Source organism: Staurois parvus, unplaced genomic scaffold (assembly GCF_062004578.1).
Source record: "Staurois parvus isolate SC_StPar_1 unplaced genomic scaffold, SC_StPar_1.0 ptg000686l, whole genome shotgun sequence".
In the NCBI taxonomy this organism is placed as follows: domain Eukaryota; kingdom Metazoa; phylum Chordata; class Amphibia; order Anura; family Ranidae; genus Staurois; species Staurois parvus.
In genome coordinates, this window is record NW_028318482.1 from 3,147,645 (window position 1) to 3,172,303 (window position 24,659).

The following is a 24,659-nucleotide window of genomic DNA, read 5'->3' on the forward strand; positions in this document are numbered from 1 at the left end:
TGCTACAGCATATTCATCCTGCAGGCAGAATCACATTAGTGTCTCATTTCCAGACTCTTTTAACCCCAAAGGAACTTGCTCATCACACTAACTCTCCACCTTTAATGAGGGGTCATACTCTGCTGAAGTCTACTTCTGCCCCTCTCTACAATCTTAGTAAATCTTAGACTTCATTCTTTGTGTTAAAGAGATATCATCTAAATTCAACAGTACTCAAAGGAGGAGTTCACACCAGGGGCAGACTGACAACTCATGGGGCCCCCAGGCAATAGGGGATCATGGGGCCCCTGTGTCCTTGCCCAAACTCAAAAAAGCCTATGAAAAAAGGTACCAGGGGCATCTCATGGGGCCCCCTACTGACCCCGGGCCCTCAGGCAGTGCCTGAGTTTCCAAATGGTCAGTCCGCCCCTGGTTCACACTATCTTGAGGGAATCTTGCTTTCACACAAAGAAGTATCTGAGCCTATGTGCACCAAGTATGGCCCCTTCGAGCACGCAGAAGATTGGACACCTTTGTTAAAAGAGATACAAAAAGAGACATTGATGCATCTAACCAAAGAATTCACCACCAGAGCTAAACCCAGTCACCAGTGAGAACCCATATATGAGTTAGTGTGACAGTGTGTGACAGTTCCTTCCAGCTCACTTGGGGAGAAACATCTCAGAAGGTGGTACTGATGTTTAAATTCTGATCCTGCAGAACATTTGGGAGTTGCTTAAAGTGATACTGTGTTACAATACCTTGTTGAACCTTCTAGAGTATTTAACTTTTATTCTATGTGCATATACTAGTATCGTTTTGTTGTACTTGCACTCTTTATATTCTGACTTCAATATAACCAGAATATCAGTTCACCCTAAACTGTGTGTGTCTATTTTATGGTTCAAAGCCAGGGGGTCCTCCTGGTCAAAGATTTAAGGTGGTGTTGGTAGGGGTTGAGCTTTTAAAGCAGGCTCAGGACAGACAGGGATCCCAAAAATACTTAGAGGGTAGCGCTACATATGAATGTCATAAAACTCACCTCAGATCCGTTCAGCTCCGATTTGGTGAGAGATCTGCTCACAGATCCCTTACAGAATGGAGTGGAGCACTCCTGTCTGAAAAAGACCTCTTTAGGCCCACAGGGCTTAAAAGGCAACATTAAAAATGCACAATTATCTAAAATGACATACCTGAAGGATGTTTTAAACCTTCATGCAACCTTTATTGCAACTAAATTATGTTTACCAGGCACTTCATTCTGTTTGTGAACAAAGCAGCTGGGATTTCCCTCAACATCCATACCAGACCATTATCCTACCCCAAACAAATAAAAAAAAACAGCATGGGTTTCCCTCTAATCCATACTAGCCTCTTCAGATTCTTCAAAACGTCAATGGGCTGCCCCACAACTTGGGATGTGTTTGTGGCACCTGTCATGTAAATTCCCTAATTACTGTCTACTTTACCATTGGTGTCCAGGTGCATATATTTCACAACTGTTGGAATCCCTATTTACTGGTGCTCTGTAAGAGTCAACACACACCTATTTTCATCTATTTTTCATTGATGGATGGTGGACAACCCCCTAATAAAAGCTCCATATTGTATTGGTGGCTAGTGGAAGGAACAGGAAAGCCTAAGAAATGATTATTTACATTAGTTATCAGTGTAAATGCCATGGTACATTAGTGATAAGTATTAAAAAAAAACCTTTATGCTGCTGATCAATAGAGAAGGGCTCCCTCACACTGGTAGTCAGTGTAGTGCCCCCTTAAGCATCATAAGTAGCTGGCTTGAACCCATAACCAGTAATAAGGGATGTAAAAGCTGCTTATTTAATTAATTGTGTCATGAGTGATTATCACACACTATATATACTGTATATATAACACTAATTTAGTCTAGCCAAAACATTGGGGTTTTCATTACTTCCACTGATGAAATCCTCTCTCTGGTAATTCAGTATGTTCCTCATAGATTTCCATAGTACATGGTATTATTTAGCAAGAGCTTAGTGCATAGACGGGCTGTACTACCAGCATTAATAGTCTGTGCTACTATATCTGTTAAAATTAAACTTGCCTTCGGCTGCAGAAGTTCATTATAAAAATAGCTAAATATCAATCTTGCTATATATAAAACTGTTTCAACCTTGCTCTATTCTCAAGTAATTTTTATTTTACACATAACACCACTTCCTTCATAGTAAAATATGTAAATTTGGGGAAAAGGTCTACTCACAACCGCTTTTACTGCTACTATGTACCAAAAGGCTGTAGTCGGTGTTACTACAGACTGCCCCCAATGTTGAAACTATAAGAGACTACTAACAGTGACAGACTGTACAAAATGACTAATGAATGCTTTGACATTTACAATACCAAGAATCAACCATACTGTATAAATTATTTCTATAGCATCTCTAAATAGTTGAAACACAGCGTAAATAATTCCATTATCTGGCAAGCGTTAATAAAAGCATTGTTTAAATAACGAATTAGGTATATGGCAAACATTCATCAGTGTAGGTCTTTTTCTTAATTAGCCCCTAAGTGGGTTCTAATGCCCAGGAGGCAGCTCTGCTTCTACATCATGTGACTGCTGGGATTGCCTCTCACAGCGACCAGATGATCAGGAGCCTGTCTCACTGGCTCCTGATCAGAAGCTGTGACTGAGAGCTCAAATATAATTCAGGTGTAACTGCGCTATATCTGAAACAATCCATATATGGAATAAATGGAAATACAGAATCAATTGCATGTGAATACACCAATAGATAAATAAATAAGTATGCATAAAAAAATCCCTAAAAAAATATAAAACATATCTGCAAAATATATATGAAACTTTTATATGATGTGATATTGAATACTTCAGTGCATGTAAATGAATAAATCTATAAGTGAAACAATATACATAATTCAATAAAATTCATACGTGAAAAAATCGTAAGTGACTAAAATCCATATAAAAAAAAAACATCAAATGAAAAATAGTCCACAATTCATATCCAGTGTATATGTACAGATAATTCAACATAATGCAAAGTGCTCCAGTTGAAAGAGAGTTCAGAAGTAGCTCCTGATGATCATCCGTGATCACACAACACCACGTGACATCTCCCTGAGCCCACATAGTACTCACCAACTGTTAAGTCAAATGTAAAAACATTTATAAATGTATATGGTTCAGGAATATGTTCATCCAACGTTTTTGAATCTCCACTTGGTGATGGTCACACTAGAAAACCATACACTGAGCTCTCCAACCAGGCATGTACTTTTCCTCTCCAGCAATACATTAATCAATTGTCATTGTCGGATCCCATCTCTCATATGTACATGGCAGAGAGAACAGCGCCAAAGCACAACAAGTTTATTAGCCACACAAACAATATAACACTTACAATGGGTGAACATCTTCACCCAACTTGGCAAATCTGTTTGGATGCTCAAAGCCAGGACCAGCCTTCCTTTTCTCTGAGCCCCAACCACTCCCTTTTGCTACAGTAACCCATCTTCCTACCTGATCATTTTGACTAGTCCCTCTACATCAATGCCATTAGCTACCTGCTCAGAGAGCAGAAGACCCCTTTCAAGGTTGTCAGTTCTGCCCAGTGTTCCCAGTGTTGCAACTTGCTCCTCCAGATCTCTAACGGGAGCTTTCAGAAGGACAACCTGCTCACATTTGTATCCATCCTGGAGCTGTTGCTCCATTGTTGCATACATGCGGCACACTGTGCACTGCACAAAACCTTCAACCCCATTTGCACTCATTATCCCAGTTACAATATTATTATTACTAACAGGAAATATCAGATGTCCCTTACAGATTAGAAGGTTTTTTAACTCCACTTAATCAAATGTCCACTTGATCAAAGGTCCTGCAAGCAAAATACAGGCAAGCTCAAGAATGAGCAAGCTCAGAGTGGGCTCTACAGAAAGTTATATAGTACCTGGAGCACCTATGACCAATTAACCCCTCCCATTAATCAGCAGACTGAAAGAAGAAAAGGAAAGGAAAAAAATACTATTTAAAAAGTGACAGAAAAAGTGATTAAATAGGAGCCATTACCTGCATTGTTTCAAGCACAGGTTTTAAAAATTGCACACATATTTGCAAAACAAAAAAATCATCCTTTTCAATAGGAGACAAATTTGGAGGCAGAGAGTTAACTTCTTTCTGCCAGAAATATGAATAACAAATGTATTTTCCAGAAAGACACTATGTGAAATATGTGTCAATTAGCTAAAAAAAAGGGCCATCTATTTTAATGGGAGGTACTGTTGTAGACAGAGAACCCCAGATCCTCCCAGCCTATCCTTGTGCCATTGCAACCACTACCCCATTGGGAATCCTGTTCCCTAGGCATACCAACTGCAACATTGCATGGCATTGCTCTGCCTGAACCATTGCATAGCCTCATGAAGCTTGCATGGGACTCTTGGCTCAGAGGACAACTCACCCAAAGAGGGAATTAATGGGAACGCATAGATAGAGGCAATTATGGGGTCACCCTCAACTGTAAGAAAGTGGGGCTGCACAACCTGGGCCCCAATGGGGAGCCCCATCCAGCACATATCCTGGCTGCCAGTAGAATTATCCATTGGGCCATGAATTATATATAACATCCATTATCCATTCCACATGATGGTGGAGGATAAGAATGGGCTTATGGGTGAAGAAGTCGCAACCTGAAACCAGTCGCTGTCGTACAGCACAGGCTGCAAATTCACATATGGGGTCTGAATCCACTAGCTGGAAAGGCAGGAGCTGGAAACACAGCAATTTAGACAAACTAGCATTGAGTGCTGGGCAAGGGAGTGGCTGGAGGTGTTCTTCTGTTCCAGCAGCTAGGGCAGAGAAACTTTCCTGCTGAATGCTACAGCTGGCGAAGGCAGGGTAAGGTTGGCACATTCAAAGCAATCTTGCAGCCTATATTTGCTATTTTCTACATAATACCATGCTGACCCACTTCCCTTCTGGAAGAACCATAAAGTAAACCTCTGACACCCCTTGAAAGACTGTCATCCCGTATGCTGGTGGTTTCTTGTAGGGGTAGACTTTCCTCTTCTGCTATACCTGCCACCAAAGTGTTGTCAGAGACTTCATCATCACCCTCCCCTTTTTATTACTGGAGCCAATTTGGCAGTAGGCTGCAGTTGCAGAAGCATCTGTGCTAATTGGGTCTCTTCTGTCAGTTGACACCTCCATCTACAGTATATTCCAACTGCTCTCTTCTTCAACTTCAGATGCAATTGATTACTGTGCATCCTCTTGCAGCATTTAGCTGATACTAATATCTAATAGCTCAGTCGACATCTCCATGTCAGTTGGCAGGGCAATGGCATGTTTAATTGTGGATGAGGAGCCAGAACAGTATGCTGTAGCAGCTGCTGATGACATCAAGCTACTCTGCACCTGAGAGATAGAGGAGGGAGGATGATGAAGCTTGGTTATCCACTTCACCACATTTTCCACCTGCTCTTGGTGTATAACTGCACTAAATAGCACTCTGCAATATGATGTGTAGGATAATGCAGAGGTGTACTCACAAAATGTTAACTATGCTCCCGTCATCTCCAAAGGTGTATCAACAGTGCTCCATGGATTGAGTGCAATCTGAGGGGTGAATTGTGCATACATCAACCACGGATATACTGGGAAAAAAATTATGTATACCTCAGGAACTTTAGTGTTCACAAGTAGGGAAGAGGCAAGAGGAAAAGATCACTGTTTGCCATTTGTGGTTTTTAATAGTCAAGGATCCACTGTTGTGGGTGTAATGTCCCTAAAAATGTGACAGGGGTATACTTACCAAGTGTGGGAAAACAGAAACACTTAAAGTGGTAATAAACCAAAAATGTAATGTATTGTAGCTTACCAATCATTAGATGTGTTGGCTGCATTATTTTTCTTTTTTAGGCCAGTAACTCATCTGTAGTGTTAGTGTGCCCCATTCTGGTTGAAGGCAACACAGGGGGCACATTTGGACAACAGCATTGTCAGTCTGGGGGCAAAGTAGTGTTAGATGAAATTGCACATTTAAATACACCTACAAATTGAAGCCAAACTCCAGATAATACATTAAAAGCTGTCACAGCAAAGGTTGTAGGAATCTGCAGCCCTCTACTGTCAGCTACAAGTACCACACTGTAATGTATAATTATGTATGTCACTTCCTGAATCTAAGGTTGTTGGGAAAAGATCCTGGAAGGTGGAAGTGGAGGGAGAGAAGACCTCAGCCACATGTCCTTTCTATGCTACTAATACCAGATCAGAAGAGCAAGTATTTCCATGCTCTAACAGTAAAACTGCAGCTACCCATATCTTCTGGAGTGCATTGCTGAATCCTCATGAGAAACAGAATATCTCGATCCTATTCCTTTCTCCCATGCACAGTGCCAAATAACTAGCACAGTATTCCAGGCTGGTTGGGTAACTACTGGAGGGTCTCCTCATAACTGCATATCTTGTCTTTAGGCCTCTGACACAAAGACAGACACCACATCATTCTCGAGGGTCTGTGCATTGGGAATGTGCTGCAACATTCATTTGGAGGTATCTCCATAATTAACAATATATACCCAAGTACAGTATATGTGCACAATTCCACTCCTATCAGGCCCTTTGCTGATAGTATCTGTTTGTGCATTGAATGTATGTACTATTATTCATATTTTCTTATAAGGCATTATTGCATTATTTCTATACTGGTGCACATTTATATGCTTATGGTTAATGTTATATGCTGGTTGCAGTAGTTCTCTTGCTTCCGATTAGTTTGATTAGATTACTGGTTAGCTACATGTTTTTTTTCCCTTTTGAGAGAAAGGTTTTACATAAATTAATAAAAGTGATCAGTGAAAGCACCCCTGTCAGTGTTAAATGGTTTGTAACTGATACATCTGCAAGAGAGCTTGTGCTTTTGAAAAACCAACAGACTTACTGGCCGGAAATAGAAGAAAGAAAGCTTAAAAAAATGAATGCAGTCACCACTAGAGATGAGCGAATTATTCAAAAATTCGGTTCGGCTGATTCGCCGAATTCGCCGATTAAATTCGCTTCGTGCCGAATATATTCGCTGCAAATTTAACTTATAAAAAGGGTGTTTCTAGGCTTCAGAGAGCCTTTATATTAGTTCAGAACACTGTACCTTTAATTTAAATGCCCTTGGAGTCTGCTGGGGAAGAGAAATAATACTGTCAGTCAGTATGACATGCAGATGAGTGCCGTCGATCTTAGAATCACCGCACACTTCACTCATTTGGACAGTCACGGGGCCAAAACCAGAGTGTGGAGCCACAGTGTGGCGGTGGAGGCAGCAGCAATGGGAGGCCATATAGCACCCTATGACAAAATGGAACCCACCAGCAGTGTGAGGAGACCTGAAAGTGGCACATGGCAGAGTGTGGCGATGGAGACAGCAGCAATGGGAGGCTGTACAGGGACCCATGACACACTCTGGACCTGGCAGCAGCATGAGGAGTCGGTACGGGGGCCCATGGCAGATTACGGGCCTGGCAGCAGCATGAGGAGGCGGTACAGGGGCCCATGGCAGAGTGGCGGAGCGTAAGCAGCTAAAATTGAAGGCCATACAGAGGCCTATGTTAAAAAGTCCCCCCAGCAGCAGCGTGGGGAGACGACTATCAAGAGTCCAATGGCAGAGTGGCGGAGCAGAAGCAGCTTCAATTGAAGGCCATACACAGGCCTAGGTTAAAAAGCGGAAGCCGTCAGCAGCGTGAGCAGACGACAGAGACACATGGCGCAGGGTGGCGGTGGAGGCAGCAGCAATGGAAGGCCATACAGCACCCTATCACAAAATGGAACCCACCAACAGTGTAAGGAGACCTGAAAGTGGCACATGGCGCAGGGTGGCGGTGGAGGCAGCAGTATTCGGAAGACATACACAGGACTAGTTTAAAAAGCGGAAGCCGTCAGCAGCGTGAGCAGACGACAGAGGCACATGGCGCAGGGTGGCGGTGGAGGCAGCAGTATTCGGAAGCCATACACAGGCCTAGGTTAAAAAGCGGAAGCCGTCAGCAGCGTGAGCAGACGACAGAGACACATGGCGCAGGGTGGCGGTGGATGCAGCAGTATTCGGAAGCCAAACACAGGCCTCGGTTAAAAAGCGGAAGCCGTCAGCAGCGTGAGCAGACGACAGAGGCACATGGCGCAGGGTGGCGGTGGAGGCAGCAGCAATGGAAGGCCATACAGCACCCTATCACAAAATGGAACCCACCAACAGTGTAAGGAGACCTGAAAGTGGCACATGGCGCAGGGTGGCGGTGGAGGCAGCAGTATTCGGAAGACATACACAGGCCTAGGTTTAAAACTGGAACCCAGCAGGGTGAGCAGACGACAAAGACGCACATGGCAGAGGATGGATCTGGCAGCAGTATGAGAAGGCGGTACAGGGGCCCGTGGCACAGTGTGGTGATGGGGGCTACAGCAAATGGATGCCAGAAAGTGGCCGATAGGGCTATATACTGTATGACTACATAGGTGGTTTTTATAGTACTTTATTTTGGCCTCCCTCTCAGCAGGTGTGAAAAAGGCCACCATTTTTGAACGGTAGCGAGGGTCCAACAAGGTGGACAGCCAAAAGTCATCCCTCTGTCTGATGGTTATTATTCGGCTGTCGCTACGCAAGCAACCGAGCATGCTATGGGCCATTTGTGCCAAGGAATGCGAGGGACTCCCTGCCTCCATCTCCACAGCATACTGCCATGGTGCGTCTGGGTCCTCTGTCTCCTCCTCCTCTACCAGATGCTCCTGCTCCTCCACTCCTGTCCGCTGAGTGGAAAAACCACCCATTTCACTCAATAATTCCTGAGCACCAATGTCCTCCTCTACCTCCTCCTCTTCTTCCTGTCCTGCCCCCACAGGGGTCATGTGGCGTTGAGATCTGTGCGCCACGTCTACCGCACCCTGACCAGCCATTGTTAACAGCATTTGTTCCAGGACGTGCAACAGAGGAATGACGTCGTTCATCCCATAGTCCTGCCGACTCACGAATAGCGTGGCCTCCTCAAAGGGCCTGAGCAAGCGGCAGGTGTCACGCATGAGCTGCCAATGGCTGACATCTAAGTTACACAGGGGAGTACCTTTATCCGCTTGTAACATCAGGAAATCGATGATGGCCTTTCGCTGTTCGTAAAGGCGGTCTAACATGTGTAGGGTTGAATTCCACCTTGTTGCAACGTCGCAGATCAGGCGATGCTGTGGAATTCCGTTCTGCCGCTGCAGCTCAAGGAGGGTGTGCTTTGCGGTGTAGGAATGGCTGAAATGCATGCAAAGTTTACGTGACATTTTAAGGATGTCTTGCAGTGGGATGGTGGATTTTAGGAACCGCTTGACAACCAGATTGAACACGTGAGCCATGCATGGCGCATGGCACAACCTTCCTTGACGCAGAGCAGACACCATGTTCTTTCCGTTGTCGGTCAACATGGTTCCGATTTTCAGTTTGTGCGGAGACAGCCATCTGTCGATTTCTCTGTTCATTACACTCAGAAGTTCCTCCCCTGTGTGACTACGTTCGCCAAGGCATACCAGGTGCAGCACAGCGTGACACCGTTGCGCCCTGCACATGTGATATGCCGGTCGGGTAATGGGACTTGGCACGGGGGTGGCGGCTGAGGACACGGCGGAAGAAGAGGTGGTAGAGGCGGACATCTTTGCTGGACCAAGGACGTGCAAACGTGGAGGCAAAAGCGGCGTGACCTGTCCAAGTTGCTGGTGCGGCTGTGCCGGCACCACGTTCACCCAGTGGGCCGTAAATGACATGTACTGTCCCTGACCGTAGTTACAGCTCCACACGTCGGCGCTGCCGTGCACTTTGGCAGAGACCGACATGCTCAAAGACTGGCCCACCATCTCTTCTACATGTGAATGCAGGGCTGGCACTGCCTTTTTGGCGAAGAAATGCCGGCTTGGCACTCTCCACCGCGGCTCGGCACAAGCCATCATTTCTCGGAAAGGTGCTGAGTCCACCACTTGGAAAGGGAGGGACTGCAGCACCAGCAACTTGGACAGGAGGACGTTCAGCTTTTGCACCGTTGGGTGCGTGCTCGCAAACTGTTGTCTCTTGGAAACGGATTCCAAGAAAGACTGCTGACGGAATCTGTGAAGAGGAGTAGCAGGAGAAGGAGCATCTGAACGAGCGGAAGATGCCAACGAGCGACAACTCCCCTCAGCAGAGGTGTTGGAGCCTTGACTGGCTGAGAGAGGGCGATTGACGTCGGGTGATGGAGCAAGTAACGGAGCGGGTGATGGAGCGGGGGCTGGGGCAGGCAGAACCGCCGTATCTTTATCACGGTTTTCCCAGGCCACCGAATGGCGACGCTGCATATGCTGACGCAACGCTGTAGTCCCAACATTGGCCCCCTGGCCACGCTTGACTTTCTGGCCACATAGTCGACATACGGCTACGTTTACTTCCTCGGGCGGCGTGACAAAAAATTGCCACACCGCCGAGTAGGAAACTTTGCCCCCGCTACTCCTCACTGGCTGACTGCTACTTCCTCCGTGCACACCGGCACCACTACTGGCCGTGGTGGTAGGCTGCAGTGGAGCTGGTGCTCTACTCCGTGGCCGTTTGGCTCCACTGACACTGCTGCGACCCTGCTGCCTCCTGGGCAACCCACCGACTGTTTTGCTGCCTGGCGAGCTGGCACCCTCTTCTCCTGATGATGCGGAAGCAATAGCCTGATGACGACGACGCTGCCAAGTGCGATCAGCCTCATCATCATCAATTAGGGTCTCCGCGTCACTACTAGCCCCCTCGGCTGCGTGTGGGTCAGGAGACAGACCTGTCTCTAGACCGGCTACCGAGCCACTCTCCTCGCCAGTACTTCTTCGCCTGGCTGCTGAAGAGGCGGATGTCTCCCCCCGTTCCTGACCGCCCTCTGTTAGCTCTTCCTCACTGTACAGTGGGGCTGAGCCCACAGCATGCGATACTTCGCTTGGTGAGGGAACACCAAAGGACAGGGGCAGGTCGAGGACACGTGATTTCAGTGGGCTTGCTCCCGGGCCATGCCAACTAACGGTTGTGTCTGACGTACCCACCGACCGTTGGCTGTAGGTGTCAGAGGTGACCTGGGAAGAGGAAGACGACCGAGCCAACCAATCGATGACGGCAGGGTTGTCGGTGGAGACACGACCGCTGGATGACACCGGGAGCACTGGCCTCTAGCTGCGACTAGTGCTGCCTCGACCCCTTCCTCTGCTGCCACGTCTGCTCGCTCCTGAAACATTGCCTCCTCTGCCACTCCTCTGCGTGTTGTCTGACATACTCTTTAATTCAATAAGCACCCCAAAAATAAAACCGGATTTAACTCTTTGAACGTACAATAGTGGTTGTGAAGCAGAAAGTCAGTTTATTTAGCACAATCGGTCAATTGCAGCTTGCCGTTGGCTGTAAACTGTACGTTTATGTCACTGGAATGCACTAATCACCCAAAAAATATTACAGCCACCCGGCGTGTAAATGGATCTAACTCTTTGAACGTACAATAGTGGTTGTGAAGCAGAAAGTCAGTTTATTGTACACAATCGGTCAATTGCAGCTTGCCGTTGGCTGGAAACTGTACGTTTGTGTCACTGGAATGCACTAATCACCCAAAAAATATTACCGCCAGCCGGCGTGTAAATGGATCTAACTCTTTGAACGTACAATAGTGGTTGTGAAGCAGAAAGTCAGTTTATTTTGCACAATCGGCAAACTGCAGCACCAACTGTGCACGACAGCCACCAAAAAAAAAAAAGGGTGTATGTCACTTTAAATTTTTGATTCTTTGATAGCTGTGGCCCTGAGTAACGATTCTGTGTCCCTGAGTAACGATTCTATGTCCCTGAGTAACGATTCTGTGTCCCTGAGTAACGATTCTGTGTCCCTGAGTAACGATTCTGTGTCCCTGAGTAACAATTCTGTGGCCCTGAGTAACGATTCTGTGGCCCTGAGTAACGATTCTGTGGCCCTAAAGTCTCTGTGGCCCTAACTCTGTCCCTTAATACAGACAGGTCTGTCTCTCTTGAATGACCGGAGGCTAATGGAGAATTCTAAGATGGCCGCGATTTATAGCTCCACCATTACACAGTGCTGGCTGGCTGCTGATTGGCTAATGCGATCACATGACATGATTCATGACTCATGAATGCATTATGGGTCAGCGCGCCTTGTCTGCGCGCCTTCCCAGAGATCCCCGCCCCATCTTCTCTGTCCATTTTCTCCTGTCGCCACACATGTCGCCGCCATTTTTGGGAAAATTCGATTCGTGCATCCGAAGTTTGCTAATCTTCGGATTCGTCGCGAATCGAATTTTTCCAAATCTTCGGAACGAATTCCACTTCGTCATGTTCGATTCGCTCATCTCTAGTCACCACATCTAAGAATTGGTAAGCTGTGATAAAATAAATGTTTGCTTTAAAGGATAAGTTCACCTTTTATAAGGTATTTGTGGCTGCAATCTTTCTTGCTCTACCTGTGCTTGGCTTGGTATCAAGAGATTTTCCAATTTTTAATAAGTGATTGAACAGTAATGATTGGCATAGTCAAGGCTTTCAACATCTTTTTATATCCTTTTCCATTTTTATAAAGTTCCATTACCTTGTTATGCAGGTATTTTGACTATTCTTTTCTGCTCAGTATCTTACTCAGTATCTAGCCTGCTCATTGCATCCACGTAAGAGCTAACAATCTCATTGACAGACACTAGTTGCAATTGAAAAAGCCACAGATGTGGAAAATTAACCTTTAACTACCATTTTAACCTGTGTGTGTCCATACCAAAGCCAAACATTCCAGAGGATGTGAACTTTTGATCAGGACTATTTGGCTTATTTCTGTTATCATTATGCTTTAACCACTTGCTCTCCAGAGGATTTACCCCCCTTCCTGACAAGGCCATTTTTTGCATTAAGGCGCTGCGTTACTTTAACTGACAATTGCGCGGTCATACAACACTGCATCCAAATTAAATTTATGCCCTTTTTTCCCAAAAATAGAGCTTTCTTTTTGTGGTATTTGATCACCTGTGCATTTTTTATTTTTTGCGCTATAAACAAAAAAGACCGCCAATTTTGAGAAAAAAACTATATTTTTTACTTTTTGCTATTAAACCTGTCCAATAAAAAAATTTTAAAAATCAAATTCGTCATAAATTTAGGGCAAAATGTATTCTGCGACATGTCTTTGCTATAAAAAAAATCCCAGTACGTGTAAATTATAGTAAATTCTCGAAGGTTATAGCGTTTACAATCTAGGTATATATATTGGAATTTATTTTACTAGTAATGTCAGCGATCAGCGACTTATAGCGGGACTGCGGTAGGCATTGTGACACTGGGGGGAAATGACTTGGCGTCACTGACATCCCCAGTGACACCAATACAGTGATTAGTGCTAATAAAAAGCACTGGCACTGTACTAATGGCACTGGGCAGGAAGGAATTAACATGTAGAGCGATCAAAAGGTTAACTGTGTACTGTTTCACAGTATGCTGTTTGTGCTCTCCACTGTAAGCACACTGCTTTGTATGGCTCTGCTATGCAGAGCCATATAAAAAATGTGCAGGAGTTGACAGGGGAGAGAAATGTATAGGTTACATACAGTTCTCTCCTCCGTCGGTATATTCAGCAATCACCGGGTGCCAGCAAGTAATCATCAGCCGAGACCCGGTGATTGACAGCCAAGAACGTGAACAGTGGCGCGAGCCCCCTACCCAGAACTGCACCCCTGCTGTCCTATAGCAGTATTTCTGCTATAGGGTGGAGGGGAAGCGGTTAAAAAAGGAGCCAAACAACTATCTGACAATTAATAGCTTTATATTATCACTATCCTTAAATACTGTATAAGACTGTCTTTTGGTATGATCAGTCATATTTTCAGTCATGGTATGCAAACTTTTGAGCACAACTGTATGTTTACTTTGAAAACAGTCGTTTCATATTACTGCTCACATATGCTTACAATATTGTGGTGTTCTATATCATGTGAGCACCTAGGCTTAGGTGTGAAAACTGGCCATACCATTGCTTGCCTCACAAAGAGTTTATCTTGAACCCCTTCCTTCCATCATACAAAGCTGGCACAATAATTGTTTATTCCACAAGGAGATTTATATCTGCATATCTCAAGTAACTAAAGGATACAGTGTGTGAGTTCCTTCCAAATGACCTACTGGCCATTGAATACCAAGGGTTATGATATTTGGCTGCTATCATCCTCAGTCTTCAGCTTGACAGCACCTGTTACCTAGTTTTTTCCCGTAACCAATATGACATCTGACTCTTTTTACAGGGGGACACTGATATGACTGTATGACCATTATATACGTCAAATGAATATAACAAGCATTTTCTTTGACCTAATGTTTCCTAGCTTTCATCCTAGATGTAATTTGTGATTGCAATAGTTGATGATTAAAGTAAAGAGTATCGAAACCTAAAAATAAAAAAATATAAATAATATATTGCAGTTTACCAGTCCTTAGATGTGGTGGCTGCATTCGATTTAATTTTCTTCAGGCTAAGTACATTTTCATCTTATAAATATATTAAAGACTCTAAATTTCCCTACGAAAAGTAAAACTCTCACCCTTGAAAGTGTAAACAAAATACAAATAATATCTTTTCGATACTCCCTCACCCACCCACACCAGTGCAAAACAAATACCAACAAATGTCCACATATAAGTCCAAAAATAAAGTGCTTTTCAATAAGTAGTGCTTTTCAAACGTTGAGGAACACTCCACTTTGCTGAATTTCAATCCAGGACCTCAAATCAGGATACCTCAAAAAAATATAAACTCAATATAGTGCATTATCATTACAGCAAAAGAACACTCGTGAAAAACTAAAAGTGATTCCTCCTGGACTCCAACCCGTGATGAAACAGCACTCCAAAATGTGATACAGTGCAACACTCCACACCAGTGTTACTATCCAAATAAACTAAATACCATTACCCTCTAATAAAACCATGCATCCAAATGAGATAGTGCCATCTCTCTTGTGATATAAATACTATTACCCTCTTGCAATGCAGACCAAGCAAAAAACTCCTTCAAGGCAGTCCAGAGTTTCCCCCTCTTCGGAAGCTTCTATTTGCTTCCAATCCACCTTCACAATTCCTCAAAAGGGGCAGATAATACAAAACTCAATGAAGTATATATAAAAGGATTTCACAATTTATTCATAGCTTACATAAAAAACGCCAGCGTCCATCCTCTCCCACAGTCCATGTAACTGAATTCCAGTGTTCAAGATGGCCGTGCCGCTCCTTCCGGTTTGAAATTGTATTGTACGTCCTTACGTCCTTGACGCGTTTCGTCACTGGTGAACAAGTCGGAAGTGACGAAATGCGTCAAGGACGTAAGGACGTACAATACAATTTCAAACCGGAAGGAGCGGCACGGCCATCTTGAACACTGGAATTCAGTTACATGGACTGTGGGAGAGGATGGACGCTGGCGTTTTTTATGTAAGCTATGAATAAATTGTGAAATCCTTTTATATATACTTCATTGAGTTTTGTATTATCTGCCCCTTTTGAGGAATTGTGAAGGTGGATTGGAAGCAAATAGAAGCTTCCGAAGAGGGGGAAACTCTGGACTGCCTTGAAGGAGTTTTTTGCTTGGTCTGCATTGCAAGAGGGTAATAGTATTTATATCACAAGAGAGATGGCACTATCTCATTTGGATGCATGGTTTTATTAGAGGGTAATGGTATTTAGTTTATTTGGATAGTAACACTGGTGTGGAGTGTTGCACTGTATCACATTTTGGAGTGCTGTTTCATCACGGGTTGGAGTCCAGGAGGAATCACTTTTAGTTTTTCACGAGTGTTCTTTTGCTGTAATGATAATGCACTATATTGAGTTTATATTTTTTTAAGGTATCCTGATTTGAGGTCCTGGATTGAAATTCAGCAAAGTGGAGTGTTCCTCAACGTTTGAAAAGCACTACTTATTGAAAAGCACTTTATTTTTGGACTTATATGTGGACATTTGTTGGTATTTGTTTTGCACTGGTGTGGGTGGGTGAGGGAGTATCGAAAAGATATTATTTGTATTACATTTTCATCTTGCCGTGCTTTACTTTCTGTACATTAAACAGAAATCCGGAAGTGTATATAAACCCTTCCAATGAACTTATTCACTAAATTTTGGTCTGTTTAACCACTTTGTAACTCTGCTATAGCCAAATGACGGCTACAGCGCGGATACCCAGTTCTGGGAGGGTGCCATATGACGTCCTCCCAGAACGCTCCCTCCCGTGCACCCCTGGGGCAGAGCTGATCAGGTGATGAGGTAAAAGGCCAATCACAGAGGTCTTTTACCACATGATCATCTTTATCCAATGACACAGCAGATCACGGAGTAAATACAGTTACCGGTTATTAGCAGCACTTTCCTCATACTCCTCATGCAGCCGATAACCAGCAGCTGTCACACAGGAGATCGGCACTAATCATCAGGGCACTGATGATCAGTGCCCTGCAGTGCTGCCCAGCAGTGCCACCCATCAGTGCCCAGCAGTGCTACCCATCAGTGCCCAGCAGTGGCAGCCATCAGTGCTGCCCAGCAGTTACGCCCATCAGTGCCCAGCAGTGCTGTCCAGCAGTGCCTCCAGTCAGAGCTGCCAGTCAGTGCCATCAGTCAGCACCGCCTGTCAGTGTTGCCCATCAGTGCCGCCTATCAGTGTCCATCAGTGCCACCTATCAGTGCCCATAAGTGCTGCCTATCAGTGACCATCATTGCTGCATATCAGTGCAGTATCATCAGTGCCACCTCATCAGTGCAGCCTATCAGTGCCCATCAGTGCTGCCTATCCGTGCCACCTCATCAGTGCCCATCAGTGTTGCCTATCAGTGCCCATCAGTGCTGCCTATCAGTGCAGCCTCATTAACGCACATCAGTGAAGGAGAAACATTGCCTGTTTGCAAAATGTTATAATAGAGACAAAGAAAAACATTTTTTTTTCAAAATGTTTGCTCTTTTTTTGTTTATAGTGCAAAAAGTAAAACACCCAGCGGCAATTAAATACCACCAAAAGAAAGCTCTATTTGTGTGAAAAAAAATGTTACAAAATTTCATATGGGTATAATGTTACATGACCAGGCAAACTGTCATTCAAAGTGCGACAGCACTGAAAGCTGAAAATTAACCTGGGCACAAAGGGGGTATAAGTACCCGGTAGTTAAGTGGTCTGTAGGTATTTTGTTCTATGTGTTTGAGTGCAAAAAACACTTGTTAATCATGTCTGAGATCCAGAGATGCCCTGTATCCTGTGCATACATCTTATCATAAAAAGCTAACCAAGTTATTATCTTGGACTACAAAATCATTAGCCTTTATGTTGTAGAGATCTAAAAGTAGTAACAGATGAATCTGTTCAGGTTTGATTCACCAAAGGGTTTATCACATCTTGTTCCATGTTCTACAATCTTGAATGTAGGTGTGAATTCTATTGAAGTCTGAGGGGGAGAAAATCTTGTTAAATGTTGGCCATTATTAGGGCTTCTAGTCAAACTACTGTAAAAAAAAAAAAAAAAACAGCATGGGAAGCTAACCACTGCTGTGGGGTACATGTACAAATGCTAACAAAATACAGGACAGAGAGTAGAAGGTCCTTTTATGTGGCTTTGAGGGCAGCATTGAAATATCCTTCAACATGCTTGGGTGAAGCCTTAAAGTTGTACAATTTTCATAGACAGTCTCTGTAATAGAGCATACTGGCAGTTCATAGTTAATTGTGGAATTGTTTTGTTTTTACTTTACAATTTGCTTGGCCTACATACAGCAGCAGCACTCCACTCTGATTCATTTAAGTTTGAAGAATTAAAATACTGCAGAGGATACAGCAGTGTAAAACTGGCCAGCAGCAGGACAATTTTATTAAAGAATAATAGGCCTAACTGATGCACGCCAAACTTTTATCTATGGAGATAGGAAGATGCATTAAATGTAAGTGATATCATAGGATTGTACTGGCTCACTGGAGAAAATGTACCAAGAATTTTGGGAACTAGTCTGCCAGGCTTCCCTTACAAAAATGTAGGCATTTGCTTCAGGGTGGTATTATTTATGGGTGTACATTTATTTTGTGGGTAAATTTTTCTTATGTTGATAGGGCCTTTTTAGGGTTAAACAGTTTTTTTGCTACAGGGCTTCCCTTAAAACAGTATTAAACCTTAATGCAAACATTTATTATATTTCAGTTTACCAGTTCTCAGATGTGATGGCTGTACTAGTTTTCTTTTTTAAGGCTTTATATATTAATATAGGCTCCTTCTATTTTATATTCTACCCCTCTCTGCCAATCCCTCCACTGACTTCCCATTTGCCAACAGATAAAATTCAAAACATTAACATATAAAGCCATTTATAACTCTGCCCCAAATTACATCACCGATCCTGTCTCCAAATACCACCCAAACTGTACTCTCCACTCCTCGAAAGACCTCCTACTCTCTAGCTCCCTTGTCTCCTCCTCCCATGCTCATCTCCAGGACTTCTCCAGAGCTTCCCCATCCTATGGAACTCTCTACCCCAATTTATCAGACTATCGCCTACTCTGCTCACTTTTTGTCGATCTCTGAAAACCTGTCTCTTCAGGGAAGCCTATCCTGCCCTCAGCTAATAATGGAATCTTCTACTCTTCCAACCAGTCCATCCCCCACAGTCACTACCTTTTGTACCACTAGCCCCTCCCTCCTATATATGCTCCCTCAGAGCAATAGCACTGAGTAGTGGCCTTTGGCTTTGGTGGTTAGTAGGTCGTTGGTGAGTTTGAGTAGGGCGGTTTCGGTGGAGTGTAGGGGACGGAAGCCAGATTGTAGGGGATCAAGGAGGTTGTTGTCGGTGAGGTGGGAGCTTAGGCGATTTTAGGCTAAGCGCTCAAGGAGTTTGGATGAGAATGGCAGCAGGGAGATGGGTCTAAGGTTGTTTAGGTCGGTGGGATCCAGGGAGGGTTTTTTAAGTATAGGAGTGATGTGTGCATGCTTCAGAGGGGAGGGGAATGTGCCAGTAGAGAGGGACAGATTGAAGATGTGAGTGAGGGAGCGTAGGATGGAGGAGGAGGGTGATCGTAGGAGTTGTGTGGGGACAGGGTCAAGGGGGCAGGTGTTAAGGCGAGCTTCAGAGAAGACCTTAGTGACCTCTTCAGTGGTAGCAGGGTCGAAGGAGCAGAGTGTTGAGGGGGTTTGAGTGTGGGGAATGTTGGGCAGGGTAGAGGTCTGGACAGTGGCGAGGTCGAAGGAGAGGAGTGATGGGGGGTTTTCGTGTGAGGGGTGCTAGGTGCGGTGGAAGTCTGAGCAGTGGTGATGCCCCTGCGTATTGCGTCGATCTTGCTTTGGAAGTGGTTAGCAATCTCGTGGGCGGTGAGTGAGGTACTAGGTGGAGGTGGGGGCGGAGAGAGCAGATTGTTGAAGGTGGAGAAGAGCCAGCGAGGGCTGGAGGAGTGGGTATTGAATAAGGGTTACAAAGTAGGCTTGTTTGGCAGCGTGGAGGAAGGAAGTGTAGGTGAGGAAGGCGGATTTGTATCGGGAGAATGCTTGTTGGGATCTGGTTTTGCGCCATAGTCGCTCTAATAAACATCATAAACAATCGTACAGTGCTAGGATAAATTAAAATGTATGTGCAATATAATAGTGCTGTCCTGCCTTCTCTGCAGTTATGAAAGAGTTACAGAGGGTAACAGGCAGTATAACCTTTGATCTCCACACAGTAAAGAGTCGATGATTGATAACCAATGATCTTTTACTGATAACATGTGACATAGTACATGAAGTGTGGATATGAATGAATATGAATGAATGTGCGGTAAAACTGGAATACAAACAGAATAAACAGACATGAGTACATATCTAACTACCTAGCAATATGCACAAAATTCCTCAGTACATAGGAGGGGTACTTACAGACTCTGGGGGTCTAATCAAGCCCATATATGAAGAGAGAACAGCATCCCACATCTACTCTCATAGTAGAATTTCTTCAGTCTGAAGAGATGAGGTCACTTCCTCCCAAGTTAGCAGACAGGAAGTCTCTGGCCTTAAAGGGGACAGACACTGCTGAATGCTAAAGAATGCCTTGTGTAGTACAAGGCAGCACACTCCCCACCTGGCATAATAATGATATGCCACTATTAAACTCTTGGAAGGAGTAAAACGACTTCCGTGATGGGTCTAAGGTACACCTTAGGGGTGCCCCGTTTTACTACTCTGACCTCTACTTTCCTGACTCTGCTATCACTACTAGCATCAGTCCCCACAATGAGTCCAGTTGGCCACTCGTTTCTGTGGGCCTGAGAGTCTTTTAGTAGAACAACATCTCCAACTTGTAAGTTGGGCTTGTCGGCTTGCCATTTGTTGCGTGGTTGAAGGGTCATCAGGTACTCCTGCCTCCATCTCTTCCAGAAGATATCGGCAAGGCTTTGAACTTGTTTCCATTGCTTGGTGTACAAGTCTTTAAGATCAAAGTCCCCGTTGGGAGCTGTCACCATCTCCATCTTCTGGGTCAGCAACGTTGCCGGTGTCAAGACGGTTGGCATCTCTGGGTCAGTAGACACTGGGACCAAAGGTCTGGCGTTCATGATAGCCATGACTTCAGCCATCAGCGTGGTTAAGACTTCGTGTGTGAGACGAGTAGATCCAATCTTTAGAAGCATTGCATCTAGAATGCGGCGAGCTACTCCAATCATCCTCTCCCAAACTCCTCCCATATGTGAGGCATGAGGAGGATTGAAGATTCAAGTGCATCTTTGGTTTTGAAGATAGTTACTTGTCTCTGAGTCTGTTGCAACGATCTTCAATTCTTTGCACGCTCCAATAAAGTTTGTGCCACAGTCAGAACGAATCTGTTTTGCTGGTCCTCGAATGGAGAAAAATCTTCTCAAGGCATTGATGAAGCTTCAGGTAGATAGAGACTCAATTACCTCAATGTGAACTGCTCTGGTACTCATACAAGAGAAAAGAACAGCCCAGCGTTTGCTCTCTGCACTGCCTCCTCTGGTCTTGCGAGAAGAAATGTTCCAAGGACCAAAAACGTCTAGGCCCACATTTGTGAATGGAGGATCTGAAGCCAGCCTGTCTGGAGGTAAGTCTGACATCTTCTGGACTTCAAGTTTTCCTCTGATTTTCTTGCAAGTTACACATTTGTTAATCACACTGGAGACTAGTCTTTTACCTCCTAGGATCCACAATCCAGCTGGGCGGACTGCTCCTTCAGTGAGGTGGCGACCTTGATGTGCAACTTGATCGTGGTGATGTCTTGTCAGAAGAACGGCAACGTGATGATTCTTGGGTATGACAAAGGGATGTTTTTCTAGAATAGTCATATCAGCTGCGGGTAGACGACCTCCAAGTCTCATCACTCCATCTTCATCAAGGACAGGGTTCAACTTTTTGAGCGGGCTGTGTTTAGAAAGTTCTTCTTTCTTGAGAAGACATTGAATTTCTTCCTTGAAGGCTTCCTGCTGAACACATCTGATAATGGTGACATTGGCTTGCTCAAGATAGTCATTGTTACCCTGGTCAACACTGGCTGTTTTGCTGAAGGATCTGGCCAAGCAGATGAGTTTCCCTATGGCACAGATGAGTGACTTCCAGCTGGAAAACCTTTCGAACCTACATGAGCCAAGACCTTCTCTGTTGGTTACTGAGGAAGTCACCAGGGTCTTCTCTGAAGCCCGCCTCACTACCTGCCCCCTAGACCCTATCCCCTCTCGACTCCTCCAGTCACCCCCCTCTTCCCTCATCTGCTCCCTCACCCACATCTTCAATCTCTCCCTCTCTACCGGCGTATTCCCCTCCCCCCTAAAGCATGCGCACATCACCCCCATACTCAAAAAGCCCTCCCTGGACCCCTCTGACCCAAACAACCTCAGACCCATCTCCCTGCTGCCACTCACTTCCAAACTCCTGGAGCGCTTAGTCTACAACCGCCTAAGCGCCCACCTAACTGACAACAACCTCCTTGATCCACTACAGTCCGGCTTCCGTCCCCTACACTCCACCGAAACCGCCCTCCTCAAAATCACCAACGACCTACTTACCGCCAAAGCCAAAGGCGACTACTCTGTCCTCCTCCTCCTGGACCTCTCCGCGGCCTTCGACACAGTTGACCACCCCCTCCTCCTTAATAAATTATTCTCCCTTGGCGTCAGAGACACCGCTCTCTCCTGGTTCTCCTCTTACCTATCCCGACGCTCCTTCAGCGTTTCCTACAATGGTGCCACCTCCCCTTCCCTCCCCCTCTCTGTTGGGGTCCCCCAGGGCTCTGTCCTTGGACCCCTTCTCTTCTCCATCTACACCTCCTCCCTTGGCAAACTCATACACTCCCACGGCTTCAACTACCATCTCTATGCTGATGACACTCAAATTTACCTCTCCACCCCTCACCTCACCTCCACTTTCTCCGCCCGCATCACTCACCTCCTAAACGACATCTCTGACTGGATGTCGCTCCATTTCCTCAAACTCAACCTCTCCAAAACCGAGCTTCTCGTCTTCCCTCCTGCCCGCGCCCCCCCCCCCATCCTATCCATCACTACTAACATCACCACCATCAATCCCGCCCCGCAAGCCAAAGTCCTTGGGGTCATTCTGGACTCTAACCTCTCCTTCCAACCTCATGTCAAATCACTGACAAACACATGCAGGCTCCACCTCCGCAATATCGCCAAAATACGCACCTTCCTTACCCCAGACACCGCTAAACTACTTGTGCACTCCCTGATTATCTCACGCCTTGACTACTGCAACTCCCTCCTCACCGGCCTACCCCAGTGCAAACTCTCCCCGCTTCAGACCATCCTGAACTCAGCTGCCAGACTCATCCACCTCACCAGCCGCTCCACCTCTGCCACCCCCCTCTGCCTCTCCCTCCACTGGCTCCCTATCGCCCAACGCATCAAATTCAAACTACTCACTCTGACCTACAAAGCCATTCACAACACTGCCCCTAACTACCTCACCGACCTGATTCCCAAGTACCACCCTACCCGTACCCTTCGCTCTTCACAGGACCTCCTTCTATCTTGCTCCCTGGTCTCCTCCTCACACGCACGTCTGCAAGACTTCTCCAGGTCCTCCCCCATCCTCTGGAACTCACTACCCCAATCCATCAGACTGTCACCTTCCCTCCTCACCTTCAGGCGCTCCCTGAAAACCCACCTCTTCAGGGAAGCCTACCCCACCCTCACCTAACTGCTGCTCTCCTTCATTCCTCCTACCACTCCATCCCCCACAGCCACTTCCTCCTGTACCACTACCCCCTCCCTCCCAGATTGTAAGCTCGAAAGAGTAGGGCCCTCTTACCCCTCGTGTGCTGTTCGTAGCTGCTGTAATGTTTCATGAATTGTCCCCCCCTCTATTGTACAGCGCTGAGCAAACCCTTTGGCGCTATATAAACTCAATGTAATGTAATGTAATGTAATAATGGTTAGAGTCTTGTAAACTGCAACTAGAGGTCTTACCTCTTTGTCTTGGTCTGGTTCTACAAGCTGAAAAGTTCCTTTCTGATCAGTCTCTTCAGTTTCTGGTCCAGTCAAGAAGGATGGACCTGTGAACCAGTTAGTCTGTTTGAGGATAGCAGCTGGTACCAGTCTAGTCCCATGGTCAGCAGGGTTCTTGTCTGTACTGATGTGATGCCACTGTTCTGGACTTGTACACTTTCTGATACGTGTTACTCTGTTTGACACGTATGTGTAGAATCTTCTTGAAGCGTTGTGGATATAACCTAAAACAATCTTGCTGTCTGTGTAGAAGTTCACTGCATGGATCTCGATGTCCAGTTCAGCAATGAGTAAGTCTGCCATCTCCACAGCTAGGACAGCAGCACAAAGTTCTAAGCGTGGGACCGTGTGAGCAGGTCTTGGAGCCAGTTTGGACTTTCCCAAGATGAATCCTGCATGACTTTGTCCCTGAGTGTCTATGACTCTAAGGTAGGTTACAGCTGCTATAGCCACGGTGGATGCATCTGAAAACACGTGTATCTCTCTTCGTTTTGTAACAGACAAAGAAACAGAAACGTATGGTCTTTGGATGCTAAGTCGCTCAAGCTCCAGCAAAGAGTCTTTCCACAACTTCCACTGCATTTCTTTCTTTTCAGGTAGAGGTGTGTCCCAATCACTTTGTTCTAGCTCAGTTGTAATCTCTCTCAAAAGAGCTTTGCCTTGCATGGTGATGGGCGCTACGAACCCCAAGGGATTGTAAAGACTGTTGACCGTAGACAAGACACCTCGCTTTGTGAAAGGCTTCTCTTCCCTGGATACTCGGAAGGTGAAGCTGTCAGTCTTCAAGTCCCAACTAAGCCCTAAGCTTCTTTGAAGAGGTGGTGAATCTGTACCTAGATCTAAGTCTTTGAGGTCTTTTGCACGGTCTTCTGCTGGGAATGCTTCCATGACTTTGCTGCTGTTGGAAGCCACTTTGTGCAGTCTTATGTTAGATTCTGCTAGCAAGTCTCTAGTGCTTTTCAAAATGTCAATGGCTTCTCCACTACTGGAGAAGGAAGCAAGTCCATCGTCTACATAAAAGTTTTTCATAACAAATTGTTTGGCTTCAGGGTTGTGTCTGTCACCTTGCTGCGCTGCTCGTCTCAAGTTGTAGATAGCAACAGCTGGTGAGGGACTGTTCCCAAACACATGTACTTTCATTCTATACTCTGATACC